Here is a 19,947-nt window from a genome sequence, read left to right as displayed (position 1 = left end):
GGTATATATAACCCAGTATTGGGATTACAGCTACCCAAAGGCTGATACATATTCAAATGCCTCTGTCCCCAGTAAGACTCCAACTGTCCTCAAGGCAGTCATCATGGAGACCTACTCCAATGGTGTTCTCATTCTTGCTGAACATTTTAGTAGCCTGTGACACATTTTTGTCAAACTTGGCTAAAATTTGAATTCTCTGAGAAGGGATTAGATTTTGGGATGAGAGACTTGTCACGGAGAACTACATCCAGCAAACAGATCCAGCTAAATAAATTTACTTCATTTTTTTTTAAAGTTTTTTTTAAATAAGGTTTTTTCTTGTTGTTGTTATCATTAATCTACAGTTACATGCAGAACATTACTAGGCTCCCCCCTTCACCAAGTCCCCCCCACAATCCCCATTACAGTCCCTGTCCATCAGCGTAGTAAGATGCTGTAGACTCACTCCTTGACCCCTATGCCCCACCCCACATTATACATGCTAATTGTAATGTCACCTTTCTTTTTCCCCCCCTTATCCCTCCCTTCCCACCCATCCTCCCCAGTCCCTTTCCCTTTGGTAACTGTTAGTCCATTCTTCGGTTCTGTGAGTCTGCTGCTGTTTTGTCCCTTCAGTTTTTCTCTTTGTTCTATACTCCAAGATGACTGAAATCATTTGATACTTGTCTTTTTCTGCCTGGCTTATTTCACTGAGCATAATACCCTCTAGCTCCATCCATGTTGTTGCAAATGGTAGGACTTGTTTTCTTCTTATGGCTGAATATTCCATTGTGTATATGTACCACATCTTCTTTATCCATTCATCTACTGATGGACACTTAGGTTGCTTCCATTTCTTGGTTATTGTAAATAGTGCTGCAATAAACATAGGGGTGCATCTGTCTTTTTCAAACTGGGCTGCTGTACTCTTAGGGTAAATTCCTAGGAGTGGAATTCCTGAGTCAAATGGTATTTCTATTTTTAGTTTTTGACTTTATATTTTTTATCTATACTTTCTGACTTAGTCTACTCCTATAATAGTAGCTACATCTGTGTATTCTATTCTATATAAGTGCTGTAATTGTTCACGTATCAATATTCCCTACTCAATTATGGACTCTCAGGGAGAATGGCCATACCTTGCTCATCTCTGTAGTCCCAGAACAGTCCTGTAATTTAGTATATCTACTTTAGTACCTGCTGGTATCTGAACTGTGGTTTGATGTGTTTTACTAGCTGCCCACGTGTTGGTGACTATTACAGTACCATACTGGACTACTGGCCATTCCTTGAGCTGTAAGATACTCAACAACCCCCATCACAATTAGGGAAGGATCATACAGAAAGAATATTCAATATGATCAACCTCAGTTTGTAGGGTTGTCCTTAAAATTGTATTTAAACACATTATGTGACGCATAGGGTTTTTCCTTTTGAAAATTCACAAAGCTATTTCTGCACTCACATTAATCTAGCTCCAGTACTTCATACACATCATAGAAAACTAAATTACAGGAACACCACATTCTCAGGATACATAAAAATAAAGGAAAAACCTAAGACAATGTAAGTCACCAATAGTATAAAGTAAAATTTTGCCAAAAAGCTACCTTTTCATTACAACATGGCTAGAGAGTCCAGAGGGTCAAGACCATAAAATTTATACGCTTTCCCAAGAAACAGGGCTGGACGGTAATGGCATTTTGAGAATGTTCCAGTGTGACAAAATAACACAGGTTAACATTTAAGTAGACATTAAGCCTCTCCAAAGTAGATGAATATTTACGAGATTAAGTTTCTGTTTTGTTAGACATTAAAGAAAGGTCTTAGCACTTAAAGGGAAATGTAGAAATACAGATGACCTAATCTAAAACTAGTTAACAGAATTACTGAGACTGATAGTCTTTATTATTTTAGGAAACATTTTACCTAATATTAAAAGCATGTGGCATATGTTTTCAGCTTTTTTTTCCCAATTCTAGAAATTGAGTATGAGTCCTTTTAGTATTTACCTTTCCTTCCCACCCTCTACCCAACCCCAAACTTGCTTTGGATGTCTTCTTTAATCTTTCAAGACGAGAGTGAATTCAAGTACGATGAGCTCTTGAATACGGAGCTAAAATGACAGCCTCATATGACTATCCTGACTCTTGAAAGTACTATTAGTCTCACAGAATACCAATCTAATTCTTAGAAGCAGCAAACACAGGAAGCTCAGTTTCAAGAAAAGTTAATAATAATTGATTCATCTTGAATACCCAGGAAGTACACAGCAAGGATTTGTGTTCTACGCAAATACTGACAACATATCCATCCAGTTAATACCTGCCACCCAGGGACAAGGAAAACAGAAAAAGCTCAAAGAGCAAATGCACAAGGACTACAAAGTATGGGAAGAAAACAACATACATTTAGGGAGGAGAAGGGGCTAGATGAAACTGACAGATCTGGTGAGCTATCCAGACGGAAGCAGCCTGAGGTGGTGCAAGAGAAGAGATCCCCACTGACCAGAGGTGAGTGGAATGCGAGTGGACAGAGGTGAGGGTAAAACAGGCCGGAGCTAGAGGTGATGGGAGCTGAATTACAAGAGATAACAACTCAAGACTGGAGGTGGCTGACCAGGAAGAAGGTATGCCCAGGGAGATGGAGAGTAAAGAGAACAGAAGGCATTTTCAATGGGAGCCTGACCCACAGAAAAGGCAGGAAGTATACAAAACACCAAGGCACGAAACAAGAAATTCTGGACAGATGAGGAAACACGTACAAGTGAGAGTAGGCGTAAGTAGGCAGGGTAGAGGGGGGAAAGGGTGAGGTAAAACAGGCCTACTGGGAAGGAAATGATGAAACGACAAATGGTTTCTGGAATTTCCCTTTATTAATTGTTAAATCTGTTCTTTTGCTTATATTTTTCTGTTGGGTAAAACTTGGTTCATTAAGAACAAAGGTTTCCTCAATTAATGGAGGACATATTACTGATGAAGTCAACTGACTTAGTCACAAAAAGAGCTGAAAATAATAAAATTTACTTCTCCCTGTTCATTATCTTAGCTCTAACCCACAAACTAATATTATGTGTACACACACACTGATGGCTACTTGCTTTATTTGCTAATTACAAGAGCTCTCTCTCTGTCAGAGGAAAGGACAGAGAAAGAAGGTAACATTTACATCAGTATTACCAACAAAGAAATGCGATAGAGTTTTAAAACAATAACAGTTAAAAGCTGTAAATTTTTTATAAATTGATACCACCCACATTATTTTGCTCTGCTAGGTAACTGAAAATGGTGCCTAGAGATCATCTTTCATTTCCATCTAGAAACAGTAGGGTAAAGCAAAACCCTGAGGAAAAATGTAAAAAAAGTAAAGAGCAACTCTGAAGAATGGAAATCATTCTATTCTTGATCCCAGAAACTAATCTAGGATAGAAGAGCAACCCTTCCAAAGGTTTATTTATAAAGATAGAGTTCTTATTTTAAACTGAAAAAAACAGATCATCCGCTCTTTGGTCTAAGAGATTGAACATATAGAAGCTGAAAGCACGTAAAGCTGCAATGTCTGTGAAGAGGCGGCAATGCTTCCTAAGCAGCCCATTGCCATCCTACCTTCAAGGGAGTGGTCAGTACAGTCCATTTCCAGAGGCCGACACCCCATTGTTCCTAGTTCTCCTGCTTTACCTACTATTTCTCTATCCACGCAGAATAAAACTGTGATTATAAGCAGATTTCCAGCTACCGCGGTAGAGGGAAGTAACTAAAGTATTATACACAACAGCAGATGGGTTAACAAAGATATTGTACGAAAAATGTAGAGATGTGCTAGAGTTTTGTCACTCTTATTTGCAGAGTTATCTTCTTTCAATGGCTCCAAATCCTAAATGGCATTGGGATTGCTTCTTGAAATTAGCCCTTTCTTCAGGTTTTCATCATCTGCAAATATCTTACAGTCTTGGCCATATGGACCCACTCATAGGCACCTGAAATATTACTATTTACTTCTGGAAATGGTTGCTGCCCCACAGGCTGTAGGAGACTCCTTGTAGGAATAAACCTGTTCTTTGGTCCCTGGTGAGGACACGCTGAGGCTGGGATTCTCTCTCCTATTCAGAGACAACATGGAAGCCAAATTGTGCTGTTCCCAAGGTAAGATACCTTGAAGAAAAAAAAAAAAGAAATCAACCAGGTTTGAAAAACACAAAAACTCCAATACAGCAGTACAAATTCTCACACAGTATTACATTTTAGTTAAGACTGAAAAATAATTAATTAAAATAAAAAGTTTTAATCTTTCCCCTTAGCTTGAAATATACTAACTACATTTTTCAACAAAATTTAAAAGGACATCCCAGAGTATACAATAAAAATACTGTAAATAATTGATACTTTCCTGAAATCAATAAAAAAACCATCAGTCAAAACTGTAAAGAAATTCTAGTAACTGAAGTTTTGACCTTTACCATGGCCAAAATAGAACATACGCTTTGAGAAAACACCTTCTCTTCATTCATATCTTAAACTTGGAAATGGTATGAACAAACATGGTTTGTATTCAGCTGTAAAATGAACTTCTAATTGATGACTTGGAAAATTTCCTCCAGCCATAAAATTCTGAAATTAGTATTATCTGGTGATAAATCTTGGTATTACTGAACCAGCTGTAGGCAAGCCATTTGATTTTGCCCCATTTTTCTTATCTGTAAACTATAGGGGAAGGGGAAGCTGGGGTCACTTAAGCACAGCTTAAAATAAAGATGCCCTGAAAGCTCTGAATAAACACCTGTTACTTTTATAATAAACTTTCATCATTCGGATGTATCCTCCTACTTAAAGAGCCACCACACTGGATCATGTTCAGGACCCAGCTCTACAGCCCTCAAATTCATTACGTGGGGCAGGAGAGATTTCATTAAATCCCTTCTTGATAGGCTTAAAATAAATGAATCAGTGTATCATTTTCTGTTTCCCTAATAATCACCCCTTCAGAGAAAAGCCTGAGGTTAAGGCATACATGCCAACTGGATAAACATTTCAATATAAATTATTTTAACTCAAATTTTCCAATCATTACCTCAGGTATTTAAATAGAATACAACTGAGGGATAATAGTCATAGTTCTACGCTCCTCCTAGGACAGACCATCTGAAAATATGTGCTGAAAGTAAAATGACAGCAGCATATGTGTGTCACTTCTTCACTGACTCACATTATGCAGCTGACCGCAGGACAGATAACACGACCCCACCCCAGCAGAAAGGAGTGGGACACAGAATACTCTACCTGCAGGTGCATGTCCTCCCTGGCTGCTCAGCAGGCTGGGGCCATGCTTCGTTCACGGACACCTCCTCTTCTGCTTCCTGGGCAGTGGGCATAGGATGCATGTACTCCCCTAACGCGAAGCCATTTAGATTCAGTGACTCGTGATGCCCAATGCCCCCCAACCCACAAATAATACCGACAGCTCCTGACAAAAGGGACACAAAATGGGGCTTTCAGAGAAAACCACTGTTCTTCACCTTGCTGGATTTTTTGTAGGCCCTCAGCCCTCACCTAATTCCACATGGCTTCAAAATGACTTCACTCCAGATCTGTCACCAAATCAACGGCACAATTTCACGTTCTTTCCACTGAGGAAATACGACTTGATTTGAAGAGGCCTCCCGGCCCCCATGGTGTTCTCTATTGCCCAAGACAGACGGAAAGAGTGGATCAAGATTCCACAAAAGAACAAAGCAAATGGATGGAAGCACACAAGAAACCGTAAGACTCACATTCTGGCAAATAACTACCACAAGTGTTTAAGAATGGAAACTAGTAAGATACTGTCATTCAATATTTTCTGTTTTGCATAATTTTGACACTAAATTAGTAACTTAAACAGTCACTGTCCTATGACCTGGTGAATCACTGTCCTAGAATATAATGCCTGTGGAGAGCTGTAATCCTCACTCAGCTTTAGGATCCCAAATTTAGTCTCTCTCCCTTCGCCTTTGGTCATTTCAAAATACAGTGTCCCCTTAACTATTTCATTATCAGCCTTTACTACTACTTGGAAAATTCATTGTTTCTGCAGCTCAGAGTCACTGCAATCATTTATGCTACTTTGAAATTTGAAAAAGAGCACCTTTTACAGCTGAGAAAGCATAAACTTTTAGATCCCTCTATTGTCTTTGATAAAGTAAACCTCCCCAGAGAAACCATATGTACTCAGGAACCAGATGGCCTGGGTTAGTATCTTATCATCCTACTGATTACTTGTCTTATGATCTTGGGCAAGTAACTTGATTGCCTTGCTGACTCAGTTTCCTCATCTGAAAAATGGGACTGTAATTGTACCTACTTCAAAGACTGTTGTGAGATCCAAATACATTAACATGTAAAGGCGCCTGGGACAATGTCTGGCACATTTTCAGCACTACATAAAAAAATGTTAGCCATTATTATTACTGTTTTATTTAGCTCCAAATTTTCCTACTTTTCACGTGTACATGAAATTTGCCTAACATACTACCTACTTGAGGACTGGGACCACATTTTGAGTATCTCTGATGCTTCTCCCATGGTATCTAAGATTCACTCAAATGGGTAAATATAAACCCACTGTCTATATATTAGTATGCCAGATGAACAAGGAAGTTCTCATAGTACTGTATTAATATATATTCTCTACCCTTGAGTAGCCTCTATTTTGGATGGGCAAACAAAACACATGGAACACTTACTTAACAACATAAAGCCACAGAAGATTAAACACTTAAGTATGTGGTATAAACAGCTAACATTCAAAGGTCTCCTCAAGGGCTGCAGACTGTGGAGAGCATGAGGCTGGAAGGGCCCTGTGCCTAAATGCAAATGGGATCTTCACTGGTGGAAAGAAGGGAGAAGAGGATGCCAATGTACTTTTGTTCATTCCAAATACTTACTGAGCACCTTCCATATGTCAGGCTCTGTTCTAGGCTCCAGGAAGACAGCAATAAGTGACACCAAACAGGTTGCTACACTCTGGGAGCTTAGAGAGCACTGCAGAGAGGGCCAGCCTCTGAAGGAAGGAATGAGAAGGGCTTTTCGTCCCATCCCAAGAAACAAAACATCACTTAAATGCCTCACAAACAAGAGCCACTGTTGGCCTTATGGTCACTCGGGCTTTCCAACAATGACAAATACACAGAAGTGGCTGTCATAGAAAATTCAGGAACTTTTCATGCACTGTACTCCAAATCTGTTCCACTGTTTATAAAGCACCTTAGAGGGATAGTCTCCATATTTCTGGATATGAATAACATATCCAAGATTTACAAACACATAGTCATTACTAGAATGGTTTTTGTAATAGAAGCTGTACAGGCCCTAAATTTTGCCCAAATGAAAGCCTGTTAATGCTTTGCTGTTGGCCCTTGTGCTTCCTCTCCCTCCACCCCTTTTCCCCCTTCTTAACTTCATCTACTAGTGGCTGCCCACAAGTGTCAAATATCTACTAGGAAAGTGCCTCAAGGTGCATGTGGTGGCAAGAATCCATTAGTCACAATGGGTGGAAGTATTAACTCCAAAAGAAAACACGTGCATCTTCTTCTCCTTACACTCTTCCAAGGATGACAACTCTTCACTTAGCCTCTCCCCAAGAGAATGCCTTTAGGGAAAGGGACCCTCCTATAAATACTGAACCCCAAAGCACCCCCAATCTTTTCCTCCCCACCCATGGACCACTAGAATCAGAAGATAGGTTAAGTCCAATATGCTCTAATCACCATTAAGGCACATTTCCAAGCAGTTCCCTCAACATCTCCCATCCTTTCAACCACAATTACTTCTACTTCTACAAACTGGTGGATCTCACCATCCTTCTCATCATTGCTATGCCTACATAAATCATTAAATTGTATCTTCAGAGACACAGTCAAAATACACACCTTAAGGAAGTCAAAACTACTTAATTAAATTCCATCAAATATTAACTTTTTAATGCACAAAGTACTAGACTCGAAACAGGATATGCTTAAGACATTCAGAGGCAAACTGAAATATAAGGTAGATCCCCACAACACAGATGATCTAATAACAGGCTTAAATTCATATACGTGAGAATGTTAGACCATCAACAAAGTAATAGCCGACCCATTGTGGTCCACCCCTTTGGTTTGGTATTGAAAAGTTACTCTTCCTGTTTCATTTCATTGGAAATGTTGCTTACAAACTAAATATAGAAAGAGGGGCCCTTCAGAAGGGGCCACTAAAGTGGGCCCAACATTTACGTTTCAGTGTCCAAGCATAGCCTGTTCATTGGGTGACAACGATACGTAATGGGAACTTGGATAGTAAGAGCACAGGGCTTTGGAAACGAGCGAATATCCAAATAAAGGGACTAACTGCAGTTCTATGCAATTTTGAAGCCATTTTCCAACATGAAGAACACATTAATTTACTCTATGAGTCATTTTATATTGCCAACACCCTTATTTTACAGAAGCGGAAACAGAAGTAATTAATGTAATTTCAGAGAAAACCACTGTTCTTCACCTTGCTGGATTTTTTGTAGGCCCTCAGCCCTCACCTAATTCCACACAGCTTCAAAATGACTTCCACATTTGGACCCTTTCAACTCAAACTCGTGTAACACAAGTATTTTTAAGCAACCCACGCTTACAAAAAAAAGTTACCCCAGATGATTAAATGAGATAAACCATGTAGACCTTTTGGCACAGTTCTGGCAAAAAAAAGTACTTAACATTACTTATTATTAATGTTCCTAACTGTCCAACTTCATAGAGTCAAACTAAATGGGTGAGCTACATGATTATGTCTATGTAATACACGAAAGCTAATATATGTTATTAATATATGTTATTGTACCAAGTAATGCTCTTCACCTAGACAAGAGTAACTTTAATGGTAACAGAATCATTCACAAAAGAACAGAAAACTTGCTAAGGGATTGAGTATTAAGTGTTAGTTCTTATCTACGCTTTTAGGTCTAGTATGAATTATCATTAGCTGTCAGCTGATCTTAGAGAACTAGCTCAAAATGAATAGTTAAGACCTCAAGCACATGGGCAAGTGGCCATTTATTTGCATAGACCTCTTAAATCTGATTACTTCAATACCGCTGCTGAAATCCTACATAAATTCATTACATACCATGGAGGAAAAAAACCTTTTTCAAGTCCCTACACACATAAAAATTGTAAATACCCAAAAGTCACTTTAAACTGACACTATTACAGCAACCTGAGCACATCCAATTTTTAAAACACTTCCAGTCTCGGACACGCATCATTTATTAGGATAGGGAAAACAACGGAAAGGCAGTTTGGAGAGCATGTGCTTTCTTAAGTAAATACTAAAGTAAATATTAAAAGTAACCCGATGTCCTCATGACGAAAAAGACCAGCTCCGTGGGACAAGGCGCACCCCCACCCCACGCCGAGAGTCAAGCCCGGGGCGCGCCGCGGTGGGGCGGGAGGAGGCGCGGCAACGAGCCGTCCCCGCGGCTCCCCGCCAGGCTTCAGCACACACCCGGGCCCCACGAGGGCCTCCGGGCGGGGACGGCGGGACCGCGGGCGCCTGAGAACGGTCGGCCCTCCCGCGGGGCGCAGGTCCCGGGCTCGCGGGGCGGCCCCGGCGGGGGCGGCGGGGCGCGCCGCGAGGGGGAAGGGCGCCCGGCTGCACTCACGCGCCCGGGGGCGGCACCGGGGCCGCCGCTGCACCTCTCCCGTTCACAACTGACAAGGGGTGGGGGAGGGCAAGACCTGACTCTTTGTGCCTCCGGAAACCGGCGGCCGGCAGGAAATGACGAACGCGGAGATCGTCCGGGTCCGTCGGTCACCGGCTCCCGCGCGTCCCACCTCGAGCAGAGCGCCCGGCCGCGTGCCGCCTCCGGCGCGAGCAGCGTGAGTGGCACCGCCCGCGCCCCCGCGCGTCACCGCCCCGCCCCACCGCGCCGCGCCCGGGAGGGAGGGAGAAGGGTCCCCGCGCGCGCCCGCCGGGCCCGGGCCGTGGGGTGCCTGCTGCAGGCGTCGCCCGCGCTCGGAGCCACCGGGGCCGAGCAGACGGGAGTGTGGCTCCGAGTTCGGAAACGCGGATGACACGTTGCGCAGCCTCGCTGGCAGCTCGAGGGGTGGCGGGGCTCCCCGCGGGGTTCCGGGCTGCAGGGTTTTAGGACTGAATCACGCGCGGCCTGCGAGCGGAGGCAGGCAGCGTCCAGGCAGCTCTGCGGGATCCTGCCCGTGGCCATTTACTGGGAGATTATATTTTGTACCCGCTTGACTGGATTTCTTATGGGAGGAGAGGGTATCGCAAAATTGGGGTCCCGGCTGGAAGAGTTAGGGTTTGGGAGTCAGATTTGTGTGACAGCATCCCCCCTCCACTCCGTATCCTGGATGACCCTGGGCAAGTTACATAACCGTCACCACCATCCCTGTTCCTTCTGTAAAATGGAGCATTAGTGCCTCTCAGCAGGTGGGTTGTATAAATTACATGAGTATGTGGACCGCGCGGCACCTAAGTCCTCAAATGTCAAATGCCTTCTTCCTGGCAACCGGTTGAAGGCCTGTTAGCTAGTACCTTTCTTCTGGGACCCACACTTTCATTGTTTCCAGGGAACCGAGAAAAAGAAAATCCTCTTTATGCAGTGGGTTGTGTTGTAAGAACTCTCAGAACTGTGTCTCCTCTGAATTTGTATGGAAAAAAAACAAAGTTCTAAGTGAGCCAAAAATGGTAGCATTCCAGGCATGATCACAAGTGATACTCAATTTTAGAACCACCGAGACATGGCATCAGGAACCCAAAATAAGGGAACTAATCTTAAAATTTATGGTATAGTCACTTGATCCCTGGAACAGTCATCCTAGTTCTCAACCTAAAAATTTATCAAACTAAAACCAACCCCTAGTTGTCATATTTTAGCAACTTTATATCTCGGTGTAATTGTTTCTGTGGGACTTAATTTAGCTCATCCTGGCACCTCCTTACTGAAATCGTTCAAGCATTACTGTACAGGAAAAATAACTGAAAAAAGTTCAGTTCTCTTGAAAGAGCCGTGAATGGCAGTCCCAGCACATGGCTACTAACTACATAGGTAGCTGAATTACTGAGATACTAATTTGCTAGGAACCAACCATTGAAATGCCCATGTAATTTTTGCTTTAGACTCTAGAGGAAGGCTGTGGTGGGTGTGCAGTAACCACTCAGCAGGTATATATGTATACACTTGGTTAGACTGTGGCATGCTGGGAGGGGATGGTCATAGTTCAGGACACATGTGGGCCATGGGTCTGTCCTATGACTCTGGACAAGGCCATTCCTTATTCCTGGCTGTCTGACAAAGACGTGCCATTGGTCATGACAGAGGACTGGGCAGGAAAGGCCTCCCCTCAGGGTAAATCTTTTACAACTATGCTACTAAAAATAATTCAAGTGCATGTCCCCGGAACCAGGGAACAGTAGTGTCATTGCATACCAATGATGTTGTGTAATATACGTTGTATAATTCACATTAAAATTTTACCTTTCTAGGTCAGTAGTAATTCAAAATCCCTCTCTAAATATAATTAAAGACTAGAATATTTGTAGCAGGAGGAAGACAAGCTCTGTAGGAATGCCGCACAAGAGTGGCATGTGAACAGAATTTCATGTGACAAATTGGAGCAAGAAACTGACCAGGCTCAGATCCATTCAGGCATTAGAAAAGAGGTAGGTAACACTTTTGTAGTTTGTCAGATAAAGGGCACCTGCAAAATATTCTAGTGGCCATTACTGTAGTTTCCATGTTTCTCCCCCAGTTTATTAATAACTCCCAGTCCTGAAACATACCACCTTCTAGGCATAATTGTCCTGGGTTTTCTGCAGTATCTCAAATCTGACATCTAAAGTCATCTGTTTTTGCCCAAAATACAGTAGTTGTTCTTAGTTTACATTTTGGCACTAAAACAATTCTACATTCCATAAGTCATAAAGACAGTTATAGTCTCTGGTCTCCCAGAAGTTTCCATTCATAAAGTAGGCTGATTATCTACTATAAATCCTAATGTTACTTTCAGAGAAAGTCTGGAGTTCAGTTTTAAAGAATTAGAACTGTGATGTGCCAAATCCCCTCCCAAGCCTGTGCCTCCTATTCTCTTAAAAACAAAAATCCATATTCAGTCCTTAATATCTAGGAATTGGGTATAGTTGAATATTTAACTAATGCTTAGATCTGCATCTTTAAATTTTTATAGTTTAGAGTAAGTTCTGTTTTTATTACTCCATGGCTAATTTTTACAAGATCAGTCTTTATATTCATCAGGTACTAATAGATGTTTTAGAGAAATTAAGCTTGCCCTCAACTTCTAGAGTTTGAGTTAAAGGGCCACCATGCTACTCACTTTGTTGTGAATGAATACAGTATGTCCCCAGATGCCTGACAGAAACCTGAGATGTCAGAACGGGAAAAACCCCACCTGGCCTAAGAGCAGACCTCTGGAGATATTTCATCCATTTTATGCTGAGGCAAGCCGTAAGAAAGAAAACAAACTCTGCCCTTAATAATACACATTTATTAATTTCCTGAGCCGAGTCTACATTAAAGAACATTTTGTAGGCTTCCACGGCAGATTGTGAGACATTTCCATGGGAGAATTTCTGCGATGCCTCTCTTGTAGGATAGCTAGAAAAAATTGCAAGGCAATTTCTTGCACATTCCCGAAAACTCTTTTTCTTGGTATTAGAAAATGACTTTTTCTTAGAAACTTACAGTACAGTTACCACACCTATTATTTGTTTGGTTTTTCTCCTTTGTATAAAATGTCTAATGTAATACTTAGGAATTTCTTTCACATATTAGGTCATTTTACTTAAGACTTACCTTTTATATCCAACACAAGGGAGGAATTTTCTCTTTTAGGAAAAGTTCAATTTAATTTCTCAAACATAAAAAAAAAGATGACTCTTTTACTTGCTATTTGATCCACTTGCTATTAGCCCTCTTATTTTCTGTGGGAATATCCAAAGAATGCATTTCCTTCAGTAGAAGTCACAACTGTGTAAATAGCAAGAAGTAACTTTTTATCCCACAGCTTCTTTCAACCACATTTGGCCAGGAGGCCAAAACTGGATAAAGCCCCCAACATTTTCCAGTTGCATCAGAGCGTATGTGGAAGAGCTTGGTCACCGCCATCACCTCTAACTCGGGCTGCTGTCACCAGGACAACACTCTCCTGTTAGCGCCACCTCCACTTCAGACCAGGATTTCAGTGTATTTGGGTATTGTGCTGACTAAAGTCAGTCAAAGACCATACGACTTCACTCCTATGTGGGATCAAAAAACAAAACAGACGAACAAACAAAATAGAAATAGACTCATAGTCACAGAGAACACCCCGGTGGTTGCCACAGGGGGTGTGGGTGGGGGGAAGGTGGAAAAATTACTGAGGACTTTTGATATCTTGATCTGGCAGATGGTTACATGATTATATACATATGTCAAAATTCGTCAAGCTGTACGCTGAGATTGGTGCATTTTATTTTATGTACCTCAGTATAAGAAAATTTAAAATAAAGTACTGGGTTGCTTTCTTCTTGGTGATTGTTATGGTTTGGAAACAGCAATAACATTTCAACAGCATATCCTTTTAGTAATATGATACTTTAAATCCCAAGTTTTGACCTTTATGCAGGAGATGTAACATTTCAAAGTAAAAGATATGGGGGATATGTTCCATGCCCTTGTCTAGACCATGACTTGGCATGCTTTTTCTTAAATGTATTCCAGATTGTAAATATTTCAGGCTGTAAAAAGCAAGGGTACCGTATAGCTACTTGTCACCATCTAAAAGGTATCTGTGTGAAAAGTAGAGCCATTCTTGTCCCCTGGGCGGCCACAGTGCTGTGCTGGAGGTGGTCAACAGGCCATCTATCTGCTTGCCAGCCTTTCTCCCGACGGTCATAACCATCACTGACTCCAAAAAACCCTGCCGTCTCTTCCCTCTTAGGGCCCCATGCCTGGAGGTTACGGGGTGATGGGTGATGATGGCTCGATGGATTACAGCGTTCACAAGGCCTAGAACGAAGCCACCAATGTCTACTTGGTAGTGATCCTTGTGAGCTTTGGCCTCTTCATGTATGCCAAGAGGTATATTCTGTGTTATCTCAGGGTAGATAAAGAAACTGGGTATTTAAAAGTTTTGCAGGTGTGTGTGTGTGTTTTACCTGAATTAAATGCACAAAAATAATTTCATCAGCATTTTTGCCTCTGCTCTGAAAGCGCTGCCTACTCAGGTCTGTCCTTGAGCACTGGACACCAGGTTTGGCCTTGAAAAACCCTCTTGCTTTAGGAGATGTAGATGTAAATGCAGCTCTGGGCCCCGGGGCCGGCTACCCCATCTGCTGTCGCTGATACAGCTCGGTTTTATTGTCTTTCTTGGGCTCGCCGTTACCCTCTGAGGGGCACATTTTTTTGACCCATGTCCCTGAAATACAAAAACACTAACTCTTCTGGGGTTCAGCAGTTCTCCCTTCCCGCACTTAAGCTCCCCCTCCTGATTCTTGTGCATGGCCATATCGTAGCACTTATTCAATAATATTGGTATAGTCTGATTACTTCTCTCTCATTCCACAAAAACTTCTGTCTCTTGAGAACCAGGACCTTTAACCTTTGTCTCTGTGTGCCACATAAGGTAGAACTGACATAAATATTTCCTGCTTTAATTCCAGGTGTTGGAGTGTAATTTAACTGTTCTTTTCCACACCCCCTGGCTTCTTTCCTTTAAGTAGAGTCGAAAAAAAAGAGGGAGATGCTTTGAAGAGGAAAAGGAGTTTCAGCTGGACCGAGTTGCTTCTGTTTATAGCATCGTGCTTCACACTGCCCGCTACCAAGGTCAGAGAGGCACTAGATAGTTTAAAACAATTAGTAATCCAGAAGTGATTGACATTTGGCCTGGGGAGTAGTTCAGAGCCCACACTTGCTCTCAGACACTCGGGCGGGCCCTTCCCAGCCACATGTCCCCCAGAGCAGCTGGCTGTTGGCCACCTGGACCGCTGGGGAAGGTGAGAGAAGACTCCCCACTTCCTTACCGGGTCACTTGCAGGTAGCAGCTTTCCACTAAAAATAGCTGCTGCCTCCTACCCACCCCACTATTTTAAAAGCAGACACACTGTTAACTGTGAGTTGAGGGCCCCTCTCAGGGCATCCTATTGTATTTAAGAAATATGTTTATTTGTTATTTTCCAAAATTAAGGTCTGCTCACATTCTGTTTATTCTATAACCCAATAATTTATCTTTATTGGGATAACATGAGAAGGAGGGAAAAAATCAGATATTTTCTTGGTTGTGCGTTTTTCCGTGCAATATTCTACTTCTTGGAGTGGTGGTGGGTGGAAGCCCAATGGAGGCAAGTCACTTTGTTAAGTGAATGTGTTGACCTACTTTCTTTTCTTTTTTATAACCCTGTGGCTGTACATGTACAGCCTTGTATTTTTTAGTAAAAGAAAGAATACTTGAGCCAAGGAAGCATTTCAGAGACAAAAATAGAAGATAGACTCATTGTCATTGCCGACGTTCAAATGGAGCGTCTGATAACTGTCACCAGGAAACTGCTGGGCTCCTCCAGATACTAATACAAATCTCTCTTCTGCACTGGTGTTTTAGGAATAAAAGGAAAATTATGAGGATATTCAGCGTGCCGCCTACAGCAGAAACTTTGGCAGAGCCCAACTTTTATGACACAATAAGCAAAATTCGTTTAAGACAGCAACTGGAAATGTATTCCATTTGTAAGTGTATTCCATGTTACCTCTACACAGAGGTATATTTAAAATGGATTTTTTTCAGTGTCCTTCAGTAAGTAATTAAACAATATAGGTTTTTTGGAGAAGGTTATCAGAAACAGTTGGTAATGAAAACTCAGTGCCTTTTTAAGATGCTGAACATAGTATCAGGGAGGCATATCTGCCATGAAGTGCTTCAGGACTCTGAGAACAGTCCTAGCCATGGTGTCCCTATGATTTGCAAATGTTAGCTATTTTGGTCATTAGTTAAGACTACTATGTCTTCCTACTCTAATTTTCCCTCCTTTGGACTCCCCCCCATGTGGAGAGACATTCAGATGGCCCAGCATTTGGGGAGTCTGGCGGAGGAGAAGTTGAGTTGGAGCTTTTATTTAGTTTGGGTTTGAATTTTGTACTTATGGAATTTGCATTTACTTCTACTATAATTTGAATTACTGCAAGCCAAAGCAGTATAGGCATGGTTTGCAGGAATATGGCATGTGACATCAATGTGCAAGGCCAGCGGTCAGGTCTCAATATGCCCTATACTGGGCACCATGAGTACGTAGGAAGCAGAAAAGAAACAGTTTAAAATGCACAGAGCCAGAAGGAATTGTACATCAAAGCCATCGCCTTTTCTGCCGTCATTTAAAAGAATAAGGCGTGGTTTCCATGGTGTATCATTAAGTAAGAAAAGCAAGAGGCAATTGTATACATACTAGGATGCCTCTCTTTTAAAATCAGATGGCCAAAACATCCCTTGTATTACCTGTGTGTAATATAGGTGTTCCATATAATTACACAAGCATGGAGAAGGCTTGGAATGATACACATCACATTATGGGCATTCGTTATCTCCATGGGGACAGTTTGGGATTTTAAGGAAAAAAGACATTTTTTTTAAGGAAACATGGCTACAGTAAAAATAAAAATGTGTGTGTGTGCATATAAATGAGAAAGAATGATCCGCAAGATGGTCCTAGTATATGTCTCAGGTGAGTGGAATTTCAGGTGAAAAGTAGAATATATATATATACTTTACACAACTAGAATCTCTAAGAAATTCTTCAGCATAAGTTTCTTCCTGAGAACTGGTGATAGCAGTTCTTCTGGGGAAAGGAAGGATTGATCAGGTAGGAGGAACATAAACCCTTTTCCCATTTCCTCTTCTCTTCCTTCTGCATTTTGTACCATATGCATGTGGTACCAGTTCAAAATAAATAAAACTTAATTCAACATAGCAGCATTATTCACAACAGCCAAAAGGTAGGAACAAACAAGTGTCCTTGATGATACACAAAATGTGGTATATAAATACAATGGGATGTTATTCAGTTTTTAATAGGAAGGAAATTCTGACGCATCTTACAACACACATGAACCTGAAGACATTGTGATTCATAGTTGCTCTTATTATGAAGTGAGATCAGCCAGTCACAAAGGGCACGTATTGTCTGATTTCACTTACCTGAGGCAGGTTCAGAGAGGTAGAAAGCAGAACGGTGGTTGCCAGGGGCCAGGGGAGCAGAGACTGGGGAGCTAATATCTAACAGGAGAGAGTCCAGTTTGGGATGGTCAACAGAGTCTGTGGAGAAGGATGGTGGGGATGGCTGCACGGGAGTGTCAGTGTGCTTACTGCCACAGAACCTACCCCTACAGGTAGTTAAAATGGCAAATTTCATGTATGTTTTACCACAATAAAAAAATCCTGAAAAAAAAAACCTATTTCCTCAAAAAAAAAGTACAGAGCCAGAAGACCTGTATGGAAAATTACAAGAATTAAGTTAACACTGATGCCTAGTCAAAACAGAAGCTACTTCCTATCAGTAACATAGTCAATGTATTCAGTAATATATTCAATAGCAATATACAGTTTTAAACCAAGTGTATAATTTTTTATCTTCCTTGATGGGAATGCCATAAAATAAAAGCTCCCAGAATTCCTGAGTTTGTAAGATGTGTTCGTTTCCTATTGCCATTATAACAAATTGCCACAAATTTGAAGGCTTGAAACAACACAGATGTATTATCTTACACTTTTGTAGGTTAAAAGTCCTCCAGCAGTCTCACTGGGCTGAAGTCAGGGTGTTAGCAAGGTCCCCTTTCCTCCTCGAGGCTCTGGAGGACACTGTGCTCTGTCTTTTCTGGCTTCTGGAGGCTGCCCGCATGCCTTGGCTCATGGCCACGTTCCTCCATCTTCAAAGCCAGCAACATGGCATCTTTCCAATCATTCTTCCATTTTTGTATCTCCCACTCTCTCCAAACTGAGTCGGGAAGGTTCTCTGATTTCAGGGCCCAAGAGCTCAGGTTGGGCTGGATAATGCAGGGTAATCTCCCAGGGTCTGTACTTCAACCACATTTGAAGTGATACACTGACAGATTATGGGGGGTTAGGATGCACGCATCCTTGGAAGCCATTTTTCTTACGAACAGTGAGTGTAGTCCAGATTTGCACATTTGGTGAATCCCATCACACTGGATCACTGTGTTCATGACATGTCCAGTCCTGACAAAATCAGGTGGTTCAAAAGGGAATAGCAAACAGAATTCCTTTTCTTAAAGAGGACTCCCAAAAGTAGTATAAGCTTTAAGCCACAGAAATCTGGACCCACCCTGAGTAGCCTAAACAAATAGTTACCTCTCTCGGCTAGTAAAAATTTGATGACAAGATTGCAAGTTTTAAAGCTGACCAGTGAATGACATTCACAAAGATTTTGGCCCTGGACTTCCTCTTGTTTCAATTTAAGACCATTCTTCTTCAATAAACATTTATCGGAAGTACAAATAGAGAATTGCGTATCTTTTTTATTCTGGTTTACATTAATGACCATTTCAATAAGTCTTATAAGTTAAACATAATCAAATTCCTTATGATGTAGACAAAAGCATTATCATTTATCTGAAGGTGAAAATGTGAAATAAGAAATTTAAAAATGTTAATTTTACTAGCTTAATTAACATTTGCCCTATATTTTAAAGCTCTGAATAATCCTAATATATAAAAAATTACAATAAACATGAAAATGGATATTAGCTGTGTTGAGAAATGAGAGGATTACAAAGTATAGTTTCCTCTAATGAAAAAAATGATTTAATTCTAAGCTAATTCTTTGCTGATAATCATGACTAGACTGTAATTTAATGATGTTAGCTAATAATGATTTTGTTCTTTCATTAATTTTGTTTTGTTTGTCTTTTAATAGCAAGAAAATACGACTGTCAGCAGCCACAAAGCCAAACTGACAGTGTACAGCTCTCACTGGAATGAAATCTGCAAACCATCCACATAAGAATTATTAAACAGAGTGGCAGCAACTCCTAATTCTACCACATCAGGAATAGCATTTTCTTACAACTTCAGTCTCCATAAAATCACTTTTCCTGTGACTTTCTCTCAAGATTTTTGCTGTGTTTTGATGTGCTTCTTTCAAGTGCATGTCCACGTCATTTGTTACATGGAAGGAAGGTTGTTCAAAAGGCCTGACCTCGGGCCTGTATGTACCTAGAAGACAGAATATAACCAGAAAGGGTGACTTTACTTTGGGAAGACCTTTAATTTCTTCAGGGTACAGTCAGTCAGGAATAAAAACCCATCTTTTTTCCTATTTGAGAAAAAAACTGTACCAAATGTCTATTTGAACATTTCTGCAATATTAAAAAATAAAAATCCAGTAATTGGCATATGTCCTGTTTGGTTGTATTCTGAGAGACACGTAATGTGGGTAACAGCCTACTGCATACTGTACTGCTGCTGCGGTCGCTCTTCGGCTGAATTAACCATGTTCGCGTCTTCCGAATGGGCCCGGCCAGCCGGCTGTCTCTTCTGCATCGTGAAGCACACCCATCTGCTGGTTTGTCTGCTTTTTTTTTTTTTAATCCCACGGTTTAATTCCACCAGAAGAGTCCTCTTTATGCCATATGGGGGCCATGCAGCTGAATTCACAGGCACCTCTCTCGGTGTTAGCAGCTTGCTTTTTGGTCAATGATGCCAAGATTTAATGTATCCATATGGTTACTTATGCTTATTTAGCATAATAATTTTCCCTGAAGACTCCAATCTTGCATCATTTTGTACTGTACATTGAAATGTTTTTATCTAATTTTTCGTATTTATTTCAATAAAAATTGGTTAGTAGTGACAGAGAAGCTTAGCTGTCCATGTAACTGTCCAAGAATTAGTCTTTGAATCAAAGCTGTTTCAATTTTAAGAGTTAGAGTTAACATTTCAAGCGTTAT

General features: G+C 41.1%; 1 long non-coding RNA gene and 1 pseudogene across 3 annotated transcripts; one reads left to right on the top strand and one right to left on the bottom strand.

Moving 5' to 3' along the window:
* Positions 1 to 2,835: 2,835 nt before the first annotated feature.
* LOC140845125 (uncharacterized) lies at positions 2,836 to 9,848 on the bottom strand. 3 transcript variants are annotated; one of them, XR_012123832.1, is made up of 5 exons: positions 9,719 to 9,848; positions 6,899 to 7,014; positions 5,526 to 5,654; positions 5,256 to 5,364; positions 2,836 to 4,130 (listed from the first exon to the last, which is right to left on the bottom strand). It is a non-coding gene; the product is annotated as an uncharacterized lncRNA (long non-coding RNA). The 3 variants fall into 3 exon arrangements; XR_012123831.1 differs by having other exon boundaries at positions 5,256 to 5,654; XR_012123833.1 differs by lacking the exon at positions 5,526 to 5,654.
* Positions 9,744 to 19,392, top strand: LOC140845124 (small integral membrane protein 19-like; annotated as a pseudogene).
* The last annotated feature ends 555 nt before the right edge of the window (positions 19,393 to 19,947 follow it).

This window comes from Manis javanica, chromosome 12, assembly GCF_040802235.1.
Source record: "Manis javanica isolate MJ-LG chromosome 12, MJ_LKY, whole genome shotgun sequence".
Classification (NCBI taxonomy): Eukaryota; Metazoa; Chordata; class Mammalia; order Pholidota; family Manidae; genus Manis; species Manis javanica.
This window is presented reverse-complemented; position numbering and strand designations above follow the sequence as displayed.